Here is a 16,699-nt window from a genome sequence, read left to right on the forward strand (position 1 = left end):
GTTTTGAATAAAAAGGAAAGGAGAACTTGGATTGCAAGTTGAACAAATCTCTATACGGTCTCAAATAGGCACCTAGATGTTGGTATAAGAAATTTGATTCCTTCATCACAAGCCTTGGATACAACAGAATTAATTCAAATCCTTATGCTTACTACAAGAGATTTGATGATGGTGATTTTATTATTTTGCTATTGTATGTTGACGATATAGTGGTAGCAGGCCCCACAAATATCACATTAAAGACTTGAAGGCACAGTTGGCTAGGAAGTTTGAAATGAAGGACTTGGGACTGGCAAACAAGATTCTAAGGATGCAAATTCATCAAGATAAAAATAATAGGAAGATTCGGCTTTCTCAGAAGAACTACTTGAAGAAAATTTTGCAACACTTTAATATTAAAAATTGTAAGCCAATTCTTACCCCTCTTCCTATTAATTTCAAGCTATCCTCAAGTATGAGCCCTAGTAATGAAAAAGAGATGATAGAAATGTCTCGAGAACTATATGCATCAGCAATAATAGCTTAATGGTCACTATGATATACACAAGATCAGACATTGCACAAGTAGTAGGAGCGGTTAATTGATACATGGCGAATCCTAGAAGAGAACATTGGAGTGCTGTGAAGAGGATCCTAAGATATGTGAAGGGTATCTTAAATACTGCATTATATTATGGAGGATCATACTTTACTATTAGAGGCTATGTTGATTCAGATTATACAAGTGATCTCGACAAAAGCAAGTCCACCATGAGATACATGTTTACTCTTGCTAGAGAAGTTGTAAGTTGGGTTTCGAAACTACAGTCTGTCGTGACTACTTTTACAACAAAAACAGAATATATTGCAACTTTGCAAGCTAGTAAAGAGGCAATCTGGTTACAAATGGTACTGAAGGAGCTTGGAAACAAACAAAAGAAGATAATTTTGTTTTATGATAGTCAAAGCACTTTGCATTTTTCAAAGAATCTAGCATATCACTCAAAGGAGGAAGAAGGAAATGTGGATCTACAGAAAATCCATACTAGCGACAACCTAGCAGATGTTCTGACAAAGCTAATTAATATTGACAAGTTTATGTGGTGTAGAGTCTCCATTGGCCTAGCAGAAACATGAGTAGCATGGGAATGAAATGGCAAGTAGAAAGAATAGAAGGATTATAGTAAAAGTAACTTTAAATGGGAGATATGTGGCGGTTAAAACTACTTTTGTCCTTATCACTTAAACCATTTTATTTGACTTAAGAGGTGAAATGGTAGCAAGCATCAAGTTGCCCTTACGGTTTGCTAAAGACAAAGAGTTCAATTTCAATTCAATAACTCCACCACCTCTTTTAACTACCATACACACCTACAATTGCTAATTATTTTGTATGTATTTTATTTGAGTATTTTTACACATGAATTTCTCATTTCTGATTTTTATAATTTCTACTTCAGCTGTAGTTGTGTGCCCCACACTATAATTTCCTAACACAACACATGAATTCTGCACTTTGATATTAAGCCTTATAACATTCTTCTTGACAAGGACTTCTCACCAACTGCTTCAAAATGATAGGCCTTCCTAAGAATGTGAGGACCCCTTCCCATTAGAAGATATAGCTATTTAGATGTTGAGAAAATGACCAAATGCTTCGCTAACAAAATAGGTCGAGGATGCTATGGTTGTATATACAAAGAAAAGTTGCGTAACTTTCAAGTTGCGGCTGTGAAGGTATTGAACAATTCAAAAGGTAATGGAGAAGAATTTATCAACAAGCTTGCAACTATTAGTAAGACTTCCCATGTAAACATTGTTTCCCTGTAGGGGTTTTGTTTTGAAGGTTAGGGAAGAGCTCCAATTTATGAATTCATGTCCAATGGATCTATAGAAAATTTCAAGAATTACAAGAAGACAATGCAAAAGTGAGGAAAATGGTAACAATGAAGTTATGGTGCATACAGGCAGACTCTTCAAATCGGCCAACAATGAGTAAAGCCATAGAAATGTTGGAAGGAACTCTTAATTATTTACAAGTTCCACCCAAGCCATTCCTGTCTTCTCCTTCAAGATCGCCAACAGATGACTACATCTAATGGCGCTAGTACATCACTAAGATTAGATTGGATTTGTACATAATTTTCAATGCATATTTGTCCTTTTGTATCTCATATTTGTTTAATAAATCCAGGCTTTGGGGATTAGCTCGCCAAATCTAATCAATAATGACAAAATTTTATTTACCCCTATTTTGTCAGTATTTCTCCTCCCTTCGCCAATGACAACATTTCTGAAAACTACCGAAGGAAATGGCCACTGGAATAATTAAAAATAATACAGTTAAATCCAGGCACTGTTCCAAAACAGGGTTTTATTCTTACACATCTACTGCACTATATAATGCAGGTATAGAAGTGTGAATATATTGTGATTACTGATTACTATCAGTGATAGAAGATGAATCATCATAAATTTCTTGGTTAATTTGAGGCTGTGAGGCAGCATTAGCTATAGCTTTCACCTTATCAATGATCTCATGTTTACACTGGCCATGTTCCACATCTTAGTGAAATGTCTGTAGGGTCTATCCGTGTTGCTCAAAAGTATGCGTATAGCAGATTTTCCTGCCAAGCAAATTTCATTTTCGACGAACTTGGACAACATATGAATTTACAAGTTAGAAACCAGGGAATGCTCCTTGAAATCAAGTCTCCATATGTCCACTAGTGAAGGAGCAAGTATTAAACCGGTCAAGGGAAAAGGTATTTTGCATTTGGACAGCCTACAAGTCAATACTCGTCGCAAATGTGTTATTGCTGCAAAGCATTGAAAGTTCCGCCATAGATCTTCATTCACAGTGGTAAAAGCATAGTGATGAGATAAAATTTAACTTTTGGTCTGATGGCCTGAGTCTGTAAAAAAAACTTAGTTGTTTCTTATTGTGATGGATCACTGTTTAGGAAGCTTTAAGAACAGGGGCAAAAGCAGAGCAAGCTTAGGACTTTGTTCTTGAGGAAGATATCCTATGATTCTGCTAACAATCAATAGAAGAAACCATAGGGTGTCGGAATTGTGGAATACTTTTCGAAGAAGGCTTAGCAATGCTTGCTTAAAGCATGAAAGGTTTGTTTAGTTGAAGTTTGATTCTTGCATTGCTGTGCAGTGAAGATCCATGCATTTCATGTTATATATATATATATATATTGTCGTTCTGCTATACCTTTTCTTATCTCATCAAATCCAAATACATGTTCCTGTATGAGCCAGAAATTTGTTCGATACCAAATGTTTTCAGTTGATTAGCACGTTGCTGTTGTGTGCCAATATAAGTTTATGGGTGAATGGATGCACAATAAACAGGACAGTTTTAATATAAAAGGGAACAAAATTTTGGGATAAAAAGGATCCAAAAAGACAATAAATGTTAGATTAATATATATATATATATATATATATTTTTTTTTAAAATAAAGTGTATTAAACGAACAAAATTATTTTTTATCATTCTTGAAACCGAAATGATTACAATTACAATATGATTGAGGCTTTCTATAATAATGCATAGTAAATGGCACCTTTCACAAAAATAATTAATAAGAATATATTTATATTTTATTTTATGAAAAGTGATAGGTTGAAAAAAAACATAGATATTTAATTTACATATAACTGGTGTAAACATATATATATATATATATATATAAGACCAAAATCAATAATCATTGGCTGAAAAAGAAAATAACTATTTTATTTAGATCTAACTAAGTTAAAAAAAAAAAAATTAAGAGCTTTTGGAAAATTTTTCTCTTATTGAAAGAAATTAAATAAAAAAATAATAATAATAAAAACTTCATCAACTTCATGATTGGATGCCTTACAATTTTGCTCTTCTCGACAAATAATACATACAGTTATAAACTTTTTGTCAATGTGCTCATAAACAATATCTATTTTTTTGATCTTCTCTATAAACTTTTTATATTTGTTTTGTTTTGTTGTTGTTATTTATTTTTTTTATTATTATTTGTTCTATTATGTTTCTAAATAAAAGTTAAAAGAGAGTGGTTTACAAAAAATAAATAAATAAAGGCGTTCTTTTAAATTTTGTACAGGAGATTCTAAATCTTGGGTACTGCCATATGAATAAGATGCACATTCTGAGGGGGGAAAAAACAAACGATGTGGGACTAGCAACTTTTGGATAGTGTTGCAACTATTTTTTTTTTAGCTGAAATGGATGGTGTTGCAACTAATACCAACAGGAAGATTTTTCTACATGCTATTCACCTCCGTGTAATTGTCATTGTCATTGAACGTATAGTTAGTGCTATCTTTTAATGTACGACATTCAATAATTGCCATTGTCATTGAACGAATAGTTAGTGCTATCTTTTAATGCACGACATTCAATTTCCTATCCTTGAGCCTCAACTCATGTGCCTGCTTCCACTTAATAGTCTAAGAACGTTTTATTTATTTATTTTTTTAAGTCCAAAAAGGTGTGGGCTTTTTGGGCACTTCATTTTTTTATTTGTGAAATACATTGATAATCATAGATGAAACGTTTTACTAGGGGACTTTCTTTTCTTTTCTTTTTTCTTTTTTTCACTGTCTATGGCTATTTAATTAGTATAAATTAGCATCAGATGTAAGACAGAGTCCAATATTGTAAATTAGCTGGAAATTGTGCGTTATATGTTTACACGAGACGAGCATAAAATATTTTACGTAGGAATCTTACAATTACAATGTACAAAAAGTATCATGGATAGATGCTTGATTTCTTATGGAATAAAATTTGAAGTTGTTTGACATTCATTCACATTGGTAACGAGTCATGGCCAACAAAAAAGGGAAAGGTAGTTTGGATGGCAAGGACCATAGTATAAGTTATACAGAAAGAGATCAGAGACTTTCAAATGTAGGTCAGCCTGCCGTGTCTGTCATGTTATCTAATGTAGGTCCATTCCCCGTTGAAATTAATACCAGCGTTGAATGACTTTTTTTTGGTTGTGTGAGTGCAACTAGTCAAACTTGCAAGAGAGGAAGGCTCCTAGTAAATTCTAGACGGCGGGACTCTAACACCATGATGTCCATACTCCTCTTGCACCTGCAATTTCCAATATCCCAGAAATGAATCAAAACTTGTTTATCCTAACTTTCCTCCTCTTCTTACCAAACCAGCATTTCGTAGGATCTGTAGATCGATATTACCTAGATTGCAGCGTGCCCGCCAGAACTTGCCCTGATAACCAAACTATAAGGTTCCCGTTTTATCTTCGAGACCAACAAAAATCGTTCTGTGGGTACCCTGGTTTCGAGGTCTCTTGCGATGAAGATGGCCACTCAATTCTCAATCTCTCCGTTGACGACCCCTACATCGTCCGCCAAATCTCCTACCATAACCGTTCCCTTATCGTCTCAAACCCCGCAATTTCACACAATTCAACACCCAATTGCATTCCTCCTCTCCAAAGTATGTCCTTTCCCAATGAAAGATTCGAGCTTCCAAAACAAAACCATTTGCTCAGCAATTGCTACCCACCTAGAGTTCCAGAGTACGAGATCGGTTGCTCTTCGGAAAACGCTACCAATTGGGTATTGGGTGTGCCTGAGAATGACAAACAAAAGTTGGGCAACTTGTCTAAGCAGTGTGGAGATGGGAAAGTTGTGGTGCTGCCGGTGAAATATTACAATAGAAGCGATGAGATTGTTGGAATGAGACAAGTTTTGAGCAGAGGATTCGAGCTCACATGGAAAGCCGACGACTGTAGCCGTTGCCAGAGGACTGGGGGGGTATGTGGATTCAATGTTTCCTCTTCCCTTTTTCATTGCTACTGCAAAGATAGGCCTCACCTTGTGTATTGCCGAGGTAAGTCTTTCCAGCTCCATCTAAAACGTTTAAAATTCAACAATATTTAGCATTTTTCTTGCTACAGTAAGGGTCCCATTTTAAGTGTCTGTGCGCGTCAAAGAACGATAAGGAAAAAAATAATAGATAAATAAAAGAACGATAAGGAAAAAAATATTCTACGATAAATAATTCAACTATATGAAGTGCAACTACGATGAAAAAATTAAATAAACTACAATTACTATCTATGCTCTAATTGCCTTCAAAATATATACATATATATATATATATATATATATTAATTTGGGGCTCTGCCTCTTGTTCTCTGTTATTAGTTTTGCATTAAAAAAAATCCAGTCTTGCATCTCTGCTGGTTTTATATCTACACGTTCTGAAATTGTTCCAATGAAATATCTATCTTGCAGTTGCAGGAAACGGAAACAAGATTTTCAAGGCAACAATAGGTATGTGTGTGTGTGTGTGTGTGATAGTTATTTATTTCTTCTAATATGTAACAGGGCCTGGATAACAATATATCTCTTCAGTTCGTATAAAATTGATTCAATTACTACAACCAAGTAGTGTGTTTGCTTAAAATTCCCTTGGTCTTTTTGCCTCATAAGTTTGTGTTCCCTTTTCATTCATTGCAGCCACAACAGTTGCAGCAGTCGGGATTCTAACTGTGATAATGATATGCTGCATAAGGAATTACAAATATAATAAACCTATATGTTTTTGGAAGAAGCAGAATCAAACGGATCAAAATATCGAGGCCTTTCTAAGCAACTATGGACCTGTACAAGTCAGAAGATATAGTTATTCGGATGTTAAGAAAATGACCAACTCCTTCAAAGAAAAATTAGGCCAAGGGGGCTACGGTGGTGTGTACAAAGGAAGATTACATGATGAGAGTCTTGTTGCAGTAAAGGTGTTGAAAGATTCAAAAGGTAATGGAGAAGAATTTATCAACGAGGTGGCAAGCATTAGCAGAACTTCCCATGTCAACATTGTTTCTCTGTTAGGTTTCTGTTTTGAGGGTCGAAAAAGAGCTCTCGTCTATCAGTTCATGCCTAATGGATCTCTTGAGAAATTTATCTTCAACAGTAATCATTCTTTGGCATGGGATACACTCTTTCAAATTTCGCTTGGCATTGCTCGAGGGCTTGAATATTTGCATCGTGGTTGTAATACCCGAATTCTGCATTTTGACATAAAGCCACATAATATTCTTCTTGATGAACACTTCTCACCAAAAATCTCTGATTTTGGTCTTGCTAGAGTATGTACCAGAAAGCAGAGTATCATATCAATGCTAGATGCAAGAGGGACTATTGGATACATTGCTCCAGAAGTATTTTATAGAGTATTTGGTGGGGTTTCACACAAGTCTGATGTGTATAGCTATGGAATGCTAGTTATGGACATGGTTGGAGGGAGAAAGAATGCGAATGTTGGTGTTGATGATACTAGTGACATATATTTTCCACACTGGATTTACGAGCGTCTTGAATTAGATGAAGAACTTGGATTGAAGAGAACTATGAACGAAGGCGAAAAAACTGAAGTGAAGAAGATGATAATAGTCGGTTTATGGTGTACGCAAACTGATCCTTCAAATAGACCAGCAATGAGTAGAGTCATAGAAATGTTGGAAGGAAGTCTTGATTCCTTGCAAATGCCACCCAAGCCAATCGTCTCTTCTCCTTCAAATTCAAATTTTGCACCTGATTCTTCCAGTATGATTGTATGAATGCATACTTATTAGTATGTCTCTGTTACATGATATGAACTTTTTGATGTTCCTGACTACATGAGAACAATCTGATCTTGCAAAATGATAATATCAATTGCTGTAGAAGCTAAATTTGCAGTATGGGCCAGAAAAATATGCAAGAAGCCTCTGGTGTTTGACATCTTTTAACTTTCAGCATAAATTGAATAATTGGAAGAAGGCATGCAAGGGGGACAAATTAAATCCCATATTGCTCCCTCGAACAGCATGTGAAACACAGAGAGTGTATCTATAACAGAAGCCATCTCGTATTTTTCTTTCTTTTACAGCTTGATGAGTACCTGAGGATGGGCATATGATCTTAGGAATGGACTAGCATACATATGAAAATTAACACGTTTGTCAATTTTGTCTCTACTCTGCCTTTTATGAATCCAATTCGGAAGTAAAAAAAATTAAGAAATAGATCTTAATAATTAAAATTAAAATATACAAATAGTGTAATGGATCTCATAGAAAATATGAAGCTGTTGCAAAGTTTTGAAAGTTTTGCCATAAATCTTCATTCACAAATGGTAATCAGTAGCGAAGCCCTGTTTGAATCAGCCCGACCTTTCTAGATGTATGGTAGTGTAACATTTTTTCCCCATAAACATGGGCATGGTCATAATGTAAAATTGAACTCTTGGTCTGATGGCATGACGTCTGCTTAAAAATCAAAAACATATTTAGTGGTTTCTTTTATTGTATTTGATGGATCACTGTTTTGGAAGCTTTATGAACAGGGGGTTAAAGCAGAAGAAGCTTAAGACTCTGTTCCTGAGAAAGATATCCTGTGATTCTGCTAACAAACTATCGATCGAAGAAGCTATTGGCTGTTGGAATTGTGGAAGAACTATTTGAAGAAGGCTCAGCATTAATGCTTGTTGAAAGGTTTGTGCCTATTGCTTATATGAAGTTTGATTCAGGCATTGCTGTCTAGTCAGAATTAAGTTAATATGTTATCATATGTTATTAGCTTAGACACTCTTGTCCTGGATACGTCATACATTCTATTGCGATGGAATTAAGTTGATATGTTATTTATATGTGATAATTCTATTTGTTGCTGCAAAACTAAGAAATAAATCCTAATATTGTTATTATTATTATTGTTATCATTATTATTATTCGTTAGATTATAAGAAACTGCAGATTAAAAAAAATAAAAGATAATCTATGAAACTGATTAAGAAGCAGGGATTAACTTTCTAGGAGATAAACTTTCTAGAAGCTGAGGGAATCTAGAAGTAATGAGTACGTACCATACAATATTACAATGAACTTTCTAGAAGCTGAGAAATCTAGAAGTAATGAGTACGTACCATACAATAATACAATGTAATAAATTATGTTTATGAACGAATAAATTCTCTAATATTATGCATCATGTTTTCATATAAAACTATACATATACATAACTAGTTCAGGTAATTCCATTTTCTTGTTTATTGGTCTAAAGGTGTACGTGTCAAACGTGACAAAATAAATATTTGTCTTGGGGTACCAGTTTCCATAACTATTATTTCCTGTAAGCCGCTTTGTTACTATAAAGTCTCATTCCTTTAAAATCTCTATTCTTCATAGCCACTTTGTACACTCTTTCTCTATACTGAAACCCTTTCAATGTATCCAATCCTTCGTTCATGTGCCTTCTGCTTGTTGGCTTGTGTTTTTGCTCATCTCAACTTATCCACTACATCGAAGCATGTAAGCAGGGATTCAGTTGTGGAAACATAAATGGTCTGAGATATCCTTTTTGGGGAGGTGATCGGATCTCAGACTGTGGTCTTCCAGAGTTCAATCTCACCAGCTGCCAAGATGGTTACCCTGTGTTACATATTATGAATATAAAATTTGCCATTTTGGAGATCAAGCAGGATGAACAAATTGGAACAGTTATCTGCAAGGATATGTTGGATGATGGTTGTCCTGATCATTGACTTTTCAACACCATAATCAATAGCAGTACTTTCGAAAGTGCTTCTTATAATGCAAGGCTCACTTATTTTTACAACTGCTTTCCTCCCATTCCAACTGATCAGAGGTCTCCAGACTTGACCTGTACAAGAAATGGAAGGGCCTATCTGCACCTGCACGGTTTTTATATGTTGGAATCCAATCAGACCAATCAAATCAACCACTCCTGCCATAATAGAACTCAGATCCCAGTTCTCCCCAGCTATTATCAGGATCTTCAATCAAAGTCAATGGCAGCAACAGATGTTGTAAAGAAAGGTTTTGATCTGAGGTACAAGTTTGATACTTATGAAGCTTGTTTGGAGTGCTTGAATTATTCTGGGCAATGTGGATACAAAGAAACTTCAAAGGAATTTGTGTGCTTCCTCAAACCAAGTACGTTTTCATATGCCTTTTCTGTACTCATTAGTTCATAAGTCGAGTATTTACTACCTAACTCATACTTTAATTTCGTACTTTAAACCATATTAAAGTCATGCATACCTGATGCTCTTATACTCTTCTGATATTGTTCTAATGAAATGGTTATGTTGCTGTTTCAGAAAAAGGAAACATTGCTATCAAAGCGACTATATGTAAAATACATAACTACCAACTTGATTCTAGTATGTATATATATATATATATATGGATGTGATATAATAAAGGATTTATAGAAAGAAATTGTGAAGAACGGCTGTCTATAGCCATCAGATCACACAAATCATGCTGGTTTGATGGCTGTAAATATTATCCTTTACAGTCCCCCTCCATAAATCTTTCATTATATCAAAATTGTGTATATTATAATATATATATACAATCCAACTCAAGTTAGGTATTTAAGCTCAAGACTTGATCCAAATCAATATCCCACAACATATTACGGGATGCTGGTCTATATCAAGTTCTGAACTTAAGGACCTTACCTAAGCCTAGTTATATATATATATATATATATATATATATATTTATAATTTTATACAATCAAGGACTATAAGGGATTTATAGAGAGGGATAGTTATTGACAATCATTAGATTTGTATAATTTGTATGATCTGATAGTTGTGACTGGCTATCCCTCTTCATAAGTCCTCTATACTCTCTCATCATATCAAAACTACATATATATATATATATATACATATAAATAACTAGGTTTAAATCAGATTCTTAATATCTAGATTAGTGTTAAAATTGTCATTTTTAGCCATTGGATCGTATTAAGGATTGAAATTTAAAATTATAATTATTAATCACCAAGTCCTGACTAGGATTCATTTGGTTAAATAGAGTTTTGGTATATCACAAATCCAAATTTAATAGATTTTTGAATTGAAATCTTGGTTCAAAATTAATAAAAAAAAGATCTAATATTAAAATCATTTGGTTATCCTAATGTGAACTTACTCTATCAATATACATCTTCTATATGTTTATAATTGTTTCAATTATAACAATCAAGTGGTTTGTTGCTAAAAAACTATAAATTACATTAATATATAGTTATTCATTTCAGAAAATGTTTTTAATAGTTGTGAAAAAATCTTGTAGATCTGTATTGATTCATATCTAGACTTTCAGGTCATTTGGAACTTTTAAGAAAAAAAAAAAAAGAAAAAAAGAAAAAAGAAAAAATGTTAAATTCTGTAGGTTACACACATAGCATAAAACTTATTATTTTCTTTTGTTACAGTTACAGCAACAACATTTGCTGGATTAATTGTGCTGGTTGTGTTGCCCTATTGCTTAATTAGAAAATTCTCATCCCATGAGTACATTTTCTTCTGGAAGAAACCAAATGAAGCAAATCAAAATGTTGAGGCGTTCCTGAGAATGCATGGACCCCTTACCACTAGAAGATACAGATATTTAGATGTTAAGAAAATGACCAACTCCTTCAGTAACAAAATAGGCCAAGGGGGTTATGGTTCTGTATATGAAGGAAAGTTGCATGATGGTCAAGTTGTGGCTGTGAAGGTATTGATCACAAATCAAAAGGTAACGGTGAAGAATTTATCAATGAGGTTGCAACCATTGGTAGGACTTCCCATGTAAATATCGTAACTTTATTGGGTTTCTGTTTTGAAGGTTCAAAAAGAGCTCTGGTTTATGAGTTCATGCCCAATGGATCTCTAGAGAAATTCATTTTTAAAGAAAATCACAGCCAAAATGAGAATGATGAGTTGGAGTGGGGACATTGTACCAAATTTCACTTGGTATTGCTCGAGGGCTAGAGTACTTACATCGTGGTTGCAACACGCGAATTCTGCAGTTTGATATTAAGCCTCATAACATTCTTCTTGACAAGGACTTCTCACCAAAAATCTCAGATTTTGGCCTTGCTAAAGTATGTACCAGAGATAGGAGTACCATATCAAAGTTGGATGCAAGAGGAACTGTTGGATACATTGCTCCAGAAGTATTTTGTAGAAATTTTGAAGCGGTTTCTAATAAATTTGATGTTTATAGCTATGGAATGATGGTTTTAGAGATGGTTGGAGGGAGAAAGAATGTTAACGTTGGAGTTGATCATACATGTGGGATATGTTTTCCACATTGGATTTACAAACACCTTGAGCTGGATGATGAACTTGGATTGAAGAGTATTTCCCTATGAAAAAGCGAAGGAAGATGGTAACAACTGGGTTGTGGTGTATACAGACTGACCCTTCAAATCGGCCAACAATGAGTAAAAGTGATTGAAATGTTGGAAGGAAATCTTGATTCTTTACAAGTTCCACCCAAGCCATTCTTGTCTTCTACAGCAAGATCGCCAACAGATTCTTCTACCTCATTATGACATGGATCCAGTGCTGCAAGTACATAACTTAGATTATATTTAGACATGTTGATCTATACATACGTGTCCTTAGATTCTCTCGTTTAGTTTAAAATTTATAAGCCTATGTATATGACTTTGTCGGTAGGCCACGAAGTAAAAAATGTAAACGTAAAGCAGTAAAATTTAAAAGAGAAATATATTGTGGCCATGTATATTATATATATAATTCCGAACGCGTTTGTCAATTTTGCTTTTCACGCTGCCTTTTATGCTTCCAACTTGGAGGTTAACTGCTCTAAATCAGTTTTATTTTATTATTTTTTTTTTGTGGATAAATAAATGTTCTAAATCAGTTGGAAATTAGGTTAATACGTTATTTACGTATGAATGAAGTATGGATGCTGCTGTGCAATTCACCTGTAAACCTGCAAAATAGAAAAAGCGTGAAGAAAGGGTCAAGATGGAGAAAATGGAAAATGGAAAAATGGCAGACCTATATATTGTGCTATAGGGTAAGAGCCAATGGGAAAATACTCCAAGCGAGGAAAGAGGAACCGTGTGGTAGGCGAAGTTTTCTTGTTCTTGCCGGTAATTTGATAATGATGGCAGTCAAAACGAAAGACTCGAAAGTACTTATTACATTATTCATCTACATGCATTGCAACCCCGAAAAGTGGGTGATTATCAGCCATGACTTGCATGGTGGGATAACTCTTGCTCTTCTTCCAATGAATATGCCAAATAAGTCTTGTCTTCTTCCAATGTATTGCTATCATTTCATATTACCAAAGAAAAAAAAAATTAAAATTATATCATTCAAGTAATTGTCGTTGTCACAGTTTACGTATAATTCTTAGCCCAAAAAAAAATAAAAAATTGTACGTATAATTGAATGTCTATTTTCTTAGTCTACTGGTCTTAATGACACGTAATTTGGGTTGTCAGTTGTGACCACCGGTTTCGTGAAAGAAAAACTTATGTGGGACGGGCGTACCAGCTTATGTGGTGCGTCGGCCAATAGACAAATGCGACGTGTTGTTTTGTTAAAAATATAATTTTCATTTGTTTTAAGTCTCTTTTCACATTGTGCCAATCTCTTCATCCCTTCCTTCTTCTTCAATTTTTTTTTTTTTTTTATTTCTTCTTCTTCTTTTTTTATTTATTTATTTTATTTTTTTTTATAGTGTATCAGCCTGTCTGACCTCTAAAGGTTAAAGACAACCCGTGAAAACTTTTCCTTTGATCAGTTTTCTTCTTAAACCGACAGTCCCTTTTTTTTTTTTTTTTTTTTTTTAATCTCTCAACGCCAATAGCAATTTTTTTCCAATCTGAAACCCAAAATATAGATTTTGATTTTTGTAACCCAATCTAAAAGTTTCATTAAAAGTATGAAATAAGTTTTTTTTTTTTTTTCTTCGTGCTGTGGGGAAAAGTAATTGTGGATTTGCTACTTGTTATCGTTTGGGAAACAAAAGAATAAAAACGACAAATAAAAAGATAAAAGGATGTAATTAAGAAGAAAATTTAATTTCAGATTTTAATCAAATATTTACAAGTGAAGGAAAAAATAGATGGAGAGATGAAAGGAAGAAGATGAAGAGAAAGGGCGTTTGGGAAATAAAAGGTGGTATCTGCACTTTGAAAAAAAAAAAAAGTCCCCAAAAAAAGATAATCACGTGTCAATATTTAAGAAGACGGTCGCACCAGCTGACTTGGTACGAACGTCGCACATAAGTTTTTCTCGTTTCCTGCATGTCCTTACGCTTTATCAACGATGTTCTCTCCCAAAAAAAAAAAAAAAAAAAAAAAGAAAAGAAAAATGAGATAAATTAAATGTATTTATACTTACAAAATGAATATATATATATATATATATATACATGCACACGTTGGATTAAATATGTTAATGAATTTAATGTGAAATCAAATATATTTGATTTGATACGATGGATTTGAAGCGATATTTTCACCTGAATAGCATTGCATGTCAGGTTTGGTGAGGATATCTTATTCAAGAAGAAATTAAGAATAAATGGATTAGTTTAAAGTCAAGACGAGTTGATTTGAAAAAAATCAAATATTAAATAATTACCTTTGGTTCTTAAATCATTAACTTTGTAACTATTATTTAGGCTAAAAAATATTAAATTCGATCTAAATGTAAAAAATCAAGGATCAAAATTTGAAATCCAATTTTAAATCATTCTAATTTAAAAATTTTCATATGTATTTATATATTTATATATTTATATATTTATATAGATCTACTAAAAAAGTCTTAAATCCCCACTATTGAAATGCATCTCATATCATGGAATATATTATATGAAGAAAATATCAAATAACATAATACGTATTTTGAATTCTAAAAAATTTGGCATGTTTTTTAGTAATATTATTATATTATAGTCCGATGCCAATATATATATGTATATATATATATTTTTATCTTTGCATCAATTTACAGATTTTAGACTTTTAGTACTTAAAACAAAGTATTTGATACCGAGTCCAAATGTGTTTACGTTGATTTGGCTAAACTGAATTATTTGCATAGCTTTATCACATCTTTCCGACATTAATATATGGACAAACACCCTCATTTTTTCGTTTTTCTAATTTCATCCAACATCTCCTAGTCTTTATACTCTCTCTTTGTGATAATTTAATTTATTCTTATACCTTCAATAAAGTTAAATTACCTTTAGATGTCTTGTGTTTTTTTTTTTTTTCCTGGTTAATCTATATTTGTAATTAATTTTATTTAACCTATGTGACAGATTTTCAATTAAAAAAAATTAATGATGATTTAAATTATATAAGTTTTTTTTAAGTAGATGATAATTTATCAAATATATTTAACTAGATATATTATAATTTCTCAAATATGTTTAACTCAATGAATTTGTCAAATATATAACTTACTTTCAAAAACTTATCTAATTAAAATTATCATATAGTTTTTTAAAAAATAAAGAAATTATCACATAATTAATTAAAAATATAGGAAATAAAACTTTGAAGTCTTCAATTAATTATTTCAAAAAACAAGAAATTTAAAAATAATATAACTTTAATAAAGTTATAAAACTCGTTTCTGCTCTCATATTCTTCCAAATTAATTATCCAATGGTTCATTCGTCTACCTTCTGTTCTTTGCTTTTGTTTTCACTTACCTCAACTTACAAAGTACTGCCTTAAATTTAAAATCTCTCAATGATAAAGAAAAATTTGAAGCACATGCATGTAAGCAAGGATTTAGTTGTGGAATGACACATGAGCTCTGATATGCTTTTTGGGGAGGTGAAAGAATCTCAGACCGTGGTCTTCCAGAGTTGAAACTCACCTGCAGAGACAATCACACTATTAGAGTCGGTAACCCGAATTCTTGTTGATCCAATCCAAAAAGCTCGCGGTGCGACCCGTTTGATGAAATCTATTTTGAGAGAAAAAATGGGCTTTGTGGTGGTAGCGGAGGTCGAGAGCCGATAGGCCCTAGACCATATGGACCTTTCCAATTTTTTGTTTATTCCATCCGTACAATATATATATATATATATATTTCGGAGATTTTTTCGATTGTAATTTTTTTTTTTTAGGATTTTAATCACTCTATTTTGCTCACCTTTTGTACCAATCTTCATTAATAAAAGCTTGTCTCTCTTTGCCCGTGGTTTTTTTCCCGTCAAGGGTTTTCCACGTAAATCTGTGTGTTCTATTTTATTCTTCTATTGCTATTGTTTTATTTTATCTTTCGTAATAAGTGGTTTCAGAGCCAGACTTTTTTTTTTTTCTTTCGACAATGGCATCCGTGAAGTATGATATTCCGCTATTGGATCGCGACACCAGATTTGCATTACGGCAAGTTAAGATGCGGGCTGTTCTTGCGTAGATGGATTTGGAAGATGCACTATTAGGGTTTGATAAAATGCCCTCGTCTTGAACCGCGGAAGAGAAACAACAGAAGGATCATAAAACCCTAACTCAAATTCAACTTCATCTCTCTAATCAGATTCTGCAAGACGTTTTGAAGGAGAAAACTACTGCTGCATTATGGATGAAAGTGGAGCAATTGTGCATGACAAAAACTTTGACTAGAAAATTGCATCTGAAGCAGCGATTGTCTTCTCATCATATGTCTGAAGGTACGTCTTTGGCTAATCACTTAACTGTCTTCAAGGAAATTGTTGCTCATTTAGAGGCTATGGAGGTTAAGTACGAGAATGAGGATTTAGGGTTGATTTTGCTATGTTCGCTGCCTTCTTCATATTCGAATTTTAGAGATACGATTTTATATAGTCGTGATACTCTTACTTTGGAAGAGGTTTATGATGCTTTGCTCTCTAAG

General features: G+C 33.3%; 1 pseudogene; it reads left to right on the forward strand.

Annotated features, from left to right (window-relative positions):
* The first annotated feature begins 4,782 nt into the window (after positions 1 to 4,782).
* Positions 4,783 to 12,618, forward strand: LOC107414232 (LEAF RUST 10 DISEASE-RESISTANCE LOCUS RECEPTOR-LIKE PROTEIN KINASE-like 2.1; annotated as a pseudogene).
* Positions 12,619 to 16,699: the final 4,081 nt, after the last annotated feature.

Source organism: Ziziphus jujuba, chromosome 12, assembly GCF_031755915.1.
Source record: "Ziziphus jujuba cultivar Dongzao chromosome 12, ASM3175591v1".
NCBI classification, from domain to species: Eukaryota; Viridiplantae; Streptophyta; class Magnoliopsida; order Rosales; family Rhamnaceae; genus Ziziphus; species Ziziphus jujuba.